This window comes from Stegostoma tigrinum, chromosome 27 (assembly GCF_030684315.1).
Source record: "Stegostoma tigrinum isolate sSteTig4 chromosome 27, sSteTig4.hap1, whole genome shotgun sequence".
NCBI lineage: Eukaryota > Metazoa > Chordata > Chondrichthyes > Orectolobiformes > Stegostomatidae > Stegostoma > Stegostoma tigrinum.
The window spans coordinates 34,396,342-34,403,949 of NC_081380.1; the positions used below are offsets into that span (position 1 = coordinate 34,396,342).

Here is a 7,608-nt window from a genome sequence, read left to right on the forward strand (position 1 = left end):
CTTTTTGAAACATCCCTGCAGAGAGGCTTTGAAATGGAACAGCTGTGCTTTCTTATTGATTGGAAGATTAGCAAGTGAAGATTAAAGAGAGCAAGACTAATGGGCATTTTATATGGACAAAACCTGTGCAAATGCATAAAACTTCACCCATATGAGAGTCAGAGGCAGAATCTACAAATCCCGTCATTAGTCTCAGCTTATTAGTGGAAGAATGGTTCAAAGTGGTTGTCGGGAAGACCTTGCAAATGTTGTGAAGCTTTTTACTACACCCGAACGTCCCATTTTAATGAGCAGTGAAGGCGTTTGAAGTGTAGTCACAGTTGTAGGAAATGTGGCAGCCCATTTGTGCACAGCAAGTCACATACAATGACCATTTGTTTTAGTGACCTTTTCTTTGAGAAATTAGCAGTGACTGTTCTTCTTCAAGTTGTGTCTTTCATGTCCAGCTGAGTGGGCAGTTCGAGCCTCGGTCTAATGTCTCATCTTTGAGCATCTTCAATGACTGATGCCTGTGTTTGCTGCACTGATTTGTCAGCCTGGGTTTTTATGTTTGCGCCTTTTGGATCAGGCATCAATCCCACCAATCTGGTGCAAATAATACCTGTTGAGCTAAGGGCTGGTTTCAACTGTCAAAGATTTTCTGCAGTCCCTGCTAGATTATAAAGAATGGCAGATCGTGACCTGGATCATCTTGTCCCTCAGGGGAAATAGTGAGTGATTGGCAGTTCACTTAAGCACTTTTGCCACTTAATCATTGGTTCATTTGCAGCACTGAGGCGCCCAAAAATGGAAGGTCAAGAATTAAAATGTACACCTTCTACATGAACATTCAAGGCTCCAAGCTGGTGCTGCCTGAATAGTCCAGGACAGTGAGGGCACCAAAGCAAGTTCATTTAATGAGTTATCATTTATCGTAACTCTATCTAAATGTAGGGACATACATAGAAGATCTGTTCCTTCAGAAAGCCCACACAGGCATAATTGGATGAATGGCTTCCTTCCATGCTGTACCAGTTCTGAAGTGCCCAGTATGAAAATGAGGAATTGGGTGTTTTGAAGAGAAGTGGGTTAAAGAGTCAGTAGTTTGGTCATAAATCTTATCAGAGAGGTGATGAGTAATAGTGACCATAGTGTTAATGTTGCTGGATGAGTAATCCAGGGCGACCAGGCTAATCTTCTGGGAATAGAGGTTTAGGTATTTGCTATGCAACATGCTCGGAGATGTTGTTACATACCTCTGGACCAGGTGGGACTTGAACCCAGGTCTCCTTTTCCAGAGATGGGCAACAACTTAATGGCCTCTCAAATGATACCCATATTCCATCAAAGGTTTGAAAAAAGAGACATCCTTATAGTTGTCGTGTATAAATTGTCTCCCCCACATCCAATTATGTTTTCTCATGTCAGGCAAATCCGGCAGACATAAAATTAGAAAGTGCTGGAGAAACTCATCAGGTGGGGCAGTATCTGTGGAACTACTAATAGTTTTGAACAATCATCATTGGGCTTGAAACATTAATTGTATGTCTCACTCCACAGATGCTGCCAGAACTTCTGAGTTTTGTCAGCACTTTGTTCTTATTTCAGATCTCCAGCATCCAAGGTAATTTGTTTGAATTCAGTGAAAATTTAGATTTGAGAATTGGACCTGGAAGATCAAGCAGCTGGAATATAATGATAAAGTCATGATTGGAGTAAGTTTTTTTTACAAGGAAAAATTGTTGCCAGCAGCTGGTGTTACATTAATTTTGAGCCAAAAACTGAGATGTGTAGAAAACGAAGAAGGTTCACTCAAGTGGGTGCTGTTCTGAAATTGGGCCCAAGCAGAGGGAGCATTGTCTTGTGCTCAACAATGCAACAGTACAGGTGGAGTGATTAAGTCTAGCTGGTTCAAAATAGGAAAATAATTTGCTTCACACCATAATGCGTGCACACAGCCACCCCCATGTAACTGCATATAATTATACATTTCATGTTGGACATACAGCCAAGGGATTTTGCATGGATTACACTCCCCTGGTGTTTTCACTGAGGGTTCGAAACATAAACTGGTGTAAAGGGAATATCCCAAATGTCTCTTATTCAAGCTGAAATGCTGTTTGAGTACACTTAACATTTAATGTGGGGTTGATCCTGACAAGACTTAATGTTGTATAGGTCAAAATCATTTTGCAAAAATGCCCCAAATCTGGAAAGCCAAGTTGTCAACTTGCATTGCTGGATTCTTGTTTGTTGTTCAAGCACTCCTTCTGATATGTTCTGTTGCGATAAGAATGAAGGATAGCACTTGAGCGAATCTTTACACAGCCTTACAATTGTGTACGGAGTAAAATCTTACAAGAATATGGCCCCGAATTCAACTATCTGTGTCCCTTCATGTACGTGCAACCTGGTCATCCTGTTCAGAGACGTCATTGCATACTTCAGGAGCAGGTGGGACTTGAACATGAGTCTTTTGGTCCAGGGATAGGGATTATATAAATTCCAATGAAAGCTCGATTAAAATATTCCACACGCATATAATTAAACGCAATTCACATGCAATTAACATAATACCGCACAGAAATCATATTTAAAAGGACCTTACACTGCACGATGCTACTTTTGGTTGCTGTTGTTAAGTGTTAATGTTAACATCGGCAAACCTGATGGAGTAAACAGTTCGTCGGGTTGTCAGTTCTGGTTGGATGAATTACCGGAGGTTTTATTACAAGACTCCCTCCATTGGCTCGTTTTCCGGACCTCCCATTGCCAATTGAATAGAGGAAACAGACTCAAGTTACTGCGTTAAATTCATCCTGTCAGTGAAACAGTGCTGTTCCCTCACCAACACGTCCCTGGCCCAATGTAGCTAATAAATTCAAATGTTTGGCCGGGGGGGAGGAAACGAAGTTTTAAAAAATTTCCTTCAATTTTTTTCTCCCTCTTTTGGTTTAATCATGTCAACGCCCTGGAGGTGAATCTTTGATTCTTGGAGATTGCAACAAAATCCCAAGGATTGATCATTCTGACTGCACACGAACGGGACAGTGAGAAATGGGTGCTGGTGTCTGGTATGCTGAAAACGTTTAGCAGGGAGCGGGGCATGAAGTTTTGTACTAGGTGCACAGGCTGCAGACGCTCAAATATGGGAAATTCACCCGAACACGTCATGAAATCTGATACCAGACTAGCTGGGGGTGGGCTCAGTGACATCTGCTATTGTGAGAACTGGGAGCATAGAAATGCGGTTACTGAAGGGTGCAGTTAATTATAGGCGGTGAACTATCCGGCCTTTCTTGTTTTTTTAAAAAATCCACCTGGGAGAACCATTAATGCAAAAAGATATGTCCAAATATTGTCGTTTTTAGCCCTCAGCACGTTTATTTTGTAGCTGTTTAAACTCCAATTCTCCTTCCCGGATCACTTTAACGATGCATGTTGTGGTCACTGTCAAACTGGATCTATAAACTCCCATCTCACCGCCTCCTAGAGGGTTTACTGTTGAGAATTTGGTGCGGGTGGATTTCTCTGTGCAGTGGGTGAGTAGTATCGAACTGAAGTTTCGTTTAACTTGTTTAGTTTCTTGCGCAGAATTTGCAATTTACTCAACCAACGAACAGAAATTAAAGAGAAAACACTGCGGGGGTACTGGAAATCTGAAATCAAAACAGGAAATGCAGGAGAAACTGGGCAGGTCAGAGTTAAACTTTTCAGTCCAGTCTGACTTCGCCAGAACTGAACAGAAAAGTCCCCTTTGGCAGTTAGCAGTGAGCGATTGTCTGAAGAGAGGAGTTAATCGCAATAAGCGGTAAGCTAAGCATAATTAACTCCATATGGTTCACAAAGGTGGGAAAGAGTAAACAGTATCTGCTGTCACAGTGTGCATCGTGGGTGAAGTGTAAAAGCTGGGAATTTGGTAATGGTGGAGGGTGGGGAAGGTGGTACAAGTAATGTAGCTTTCTTGGCTCCAATATTTATGGTTCATGTTTGCATGCAAATAAATAGACACTTGGTTCATCTGCAAATGAAGTTTGATAAAGTAATTAGCTTAACGAAAGAGAGCACCCTTACAACCACATGGGAAGTAAGTATCTGCATCTTGAACAAAAACGGAAATTGCTGAAAAAGCTCAGCTGATCTGGCAGCATCTGTGGAGAGAAATCAGAGTTAACACTTCGGATCAAGTGACCCTTCGTCAAAACGGGAGGAACTTCAGCGCCGAGCTTTTGAGCTGTGTCTAAGGTTTTGGGGCACCAGGGAAGGGATGGCGTGGGGAAGAGTAATGGACGCTCAAGTTGGGAAGAGCTACTGTTATGGTTTAGTGATTATGAGCCGGAACTTATGACCGCATGGGAGAAAGATGGGGGCAAGGAATGGTTTTGTGTTTAGCAGACTGGATATGAGGTTTTTGCCACCTGTACAGATGAGCAAAGTGACCACAGTATCATGGTACTGACGTCCCTGTACAGCCTACGCCTTAGAGTTGTTAAAAAAAGGTGGCTGCAAAAATACTGCATGCACTGTTTGTGACCTTCCAAATATTCCTAGATTCTGGAACTAGGCTGACGGATTGGCAAGTGACAAATTTGACGCCATTCTATCAGAAAGGACTTCAGTTGACCTGATCGCTTGTTGATTCTTATCTGCTGACATCTGTTCTGGCTGAATTGACCATCCAGTAGCTCGCCGCCCCCCCCACCGTTGCTGTGGGAATGTGGATGAGATTGCTGAGCTCTTGCTAATTCCTTGCACATTGTCAGATCAGTGCTTTCATTAACCAGACGTGTAATTCCGACACATTCGGCAAACTACACAAGAGCTACTGTCACTCACATTTAAGCAGTTTGTTCTGTGTTCCATCGGGTGACCATGCTGCAGCTGTTGTGACAGACAAACGTTGACACTTGGCATGGGTATTTGGGTGGAGTGGGTGTGGAAAGCTGGCTTGGTATGATGAATAAAGTTGCTACACTTGCACAGATGGATTGGCAGAAGAGGAGATGTACGGTTGGCATATTGTGCGAATGGGTCATTGGACGTGAATGCAGCTGGTGCTGTTGGCATGCTTTTAAAATGGATTCAGCAGAACTGCAATTGACATGTTGCCGTTAATTCACTTTACCATCAGCAATGCCATAAATTAGTTACTGTTGGCCCCTCTTCCCAAAAGGGTAAAGCCTCTCAATGGACACTTTCCACACGAAGCAGTCATGTCACAGAAGGTGAGAAATAAAGTGGCTGAACAGGTTTGCTGCATGTAACCGCAGGGCTACGAAAGGCTTGTGTCACTTGCCTGTTAGGGATAGATAGAACGGTTGTAGCACAGAAGGAGCCAAGTTGACCTGTTGGACCTGTGCATGTCTGTAAGGGAGATGGTCCCACTTCCTTGCCCTTTCTCAGTAGCCTTGCAGTTTTGTTTGTAATCTTTAGGTGCTTATCTAATTCCCTTTTGAAAGCCAGGATTGACTCCTCTCCACACTCATGTGCAACATGGGGGACATTAATCATCACGTCGGAGTTTGTTCCTTTGGAGTTGAGGAGGAGCCAGCATTCCTCCTTCAGAAAATTCCCACCAAAAACAGATCAACCAGTGAACCAACCATGTGCTGCCTGTAGGGTTTTACTGTGCTCACAGTTTTTGCCGTGTGTGTGTTTAAATGACATCTACTCATAACATGCTCCTATGAAAGGGTATTGAGATTGTCTACAATGTTAGAGAGGCAAAATAAATACCATTGAAACCGACCGTCGAGTGAATGCTCGATCAGGCTAAGGCGCTGAATGGCCTTTTGTACCTGGAAACAATAAGGACTGCTGAAGTCCATTGCTGTGAGGCTGGAAAAGGACAGCAGGTCATACCCCATCAGAGGAGCAGGAAAGTCGGGCTGAAATCCTTTGTCAGCCTTCTGTACCTATTCTGTCTATAACTGACACAGTCGCCTCTCCGCTGATGTCTTTTTTAAATTCATTCACGGGATGAGGGTGTCACTGGCTAGACAGAATTTATTGCCTGTCCCTAGTTGCCCACAGGGCAGTTCAGAGTTAATCGTGTGTGGGTCTGGCACCACATAGGCTGGACCAGATAAGGATGTCAGTTTCCTTCCCTAAAGGACATTGGTGAACCAGGTGGGTTTTTCCAACAACTGACAATGGATTCACGGTCATCATTGGACACTTAATTCCGGATATTTATCGAATTCACATTCCACCATTTGCCCTGACAGGATTCGAACCTGGGTCCCCAGAATGTTAGCTGGGTCTCTGGATTAACAGCCCGGCGATAATACCACTAGGCTGCTGCTTTCCCCACGTTGTAATGTTTAAAATGCCATTGATTGTGTTGCTGAGAGATTCAGAACAGGAACCTGACAGGATCAAGCACCGGCCTCATTGACCTAGGAGCTGGTGATGTGAGGCACCATAATCGAGGTCTCCTGGATAGAAAAGAGAAACGTTGGAACAGTTGTCGAAAGCTGCAATTTTTACACCATGACATCTGTTTCTTTACTTCCCTTATGCCCTCCTTTACCACCCACCCATCCACGTGTTCTATGTAAATGTGTGAAACAGATGGGGAGAGATGTTTGCTGGAGCCATTATGCTTTCTGCTGTTGAATGGCTGGTTGGCTGAGCAGGTGTGATGAAAGGGTAAAAATGGCTGCTTCAGGAATGTGTAATTGAGCATTAGTCAGCATGAGTCAGCAGCTCCAGGAGAGAGCGTGAATACCGCCAAGACAGATTGCCATGTCGATGTGTAGATGCAACCCTTCCTATTGCAGGGTGAAATGCAGCAGGAATATCCTATATTCAGTCTCATGCCCATGCTGAGTCAACTCATGGGAACTGGGCAGGAGGTGGAGCAGTGTAGTTGGACACAGCCGCCTGGAGTTTGGATAGATTTGAGGCTGTTGCTAGTTTGCTCTTGCACATCACAAGTGGTTCCCTAATGGACCACAGAGAGGAAGTGACCAGAAATTGGCATTGGCATCCCATTAATTTTTAACGTCTTGGTCCCTGTCAGCTTTTTCTGGAGGACCAAAGAACCTAAATTGCAAATCCTGGAGGAAGAAAACATTCAGTAATTAACACGACACCTTTTTAAACGGGTAGCTGGAATGAACTGTTGTGCCTTTTTGATTTTTCTGTACTGAGGTTTGATTTATATTAATTATGCAACTTCCTGCTGTCTGGTGCATGTCAGTGTTGAGGGAGACGGTGAGACACTATTCCCACAAAGCAAATGGCAAAATGACATTAACCTAAACTTCTGGGCATTCATATTTAATCATGAATCTGGCCCTTGCCTGTGATACTATAGCATTTGTGTGTAAATAACCCTGAGAGCCATTGGTCTCACTGGCTAATTTAAGTGAAAATTATGTCCTGTTATTTTAACTGACCAATAGAAAGAGATGCTTCTCCTCACCACTGACAGCCTCCCAGCTTTTTGATGCTCCAGCTTCGAACATTGTGCCCACTTCAAATGGTGATGCTCACATTAAAATCACTCAGCTCCTGCAGTTCCAAAGGTGACCCTTCAGTTGTCTGAAGTTGGCTTTGGGTATGAGGCACTTGGTGAAATTGAACAAGGGTGGGAGAATCCAGAGTGTGTGATGATACTGAGTT

General features: G+C 43.6%; 1 protein-coding gene across 3 annotated transcripts in view; it reads left to right on the top strand.

The window, feature by feature from the left end:
* Positions 1-7,608, top strand: part of cuedc1b (CUE domain containing 1b) — a 160,827-nt gene that overhangs the window by 56,595 nt on the left and 96,624 nt on the right. The window contains exon 1 of one of the 3 annotated variants that reach the window (XM_048557402.2): positions 3,214-3,521. The exons of 1 other annotated variant lie outside the window; for it this stretch is intronic. The gene's annotated coding sequence lies outside the window, so the exon portion shown is untranslated. Of the gene's footprint in view, positions 1-3,213; positions 3,522-3,696; positions 3,791-7,608 lie in introns of those variants that run through there. One more of the 3 variants, XM_048557403.1, reaches the window with a different exon arrangement.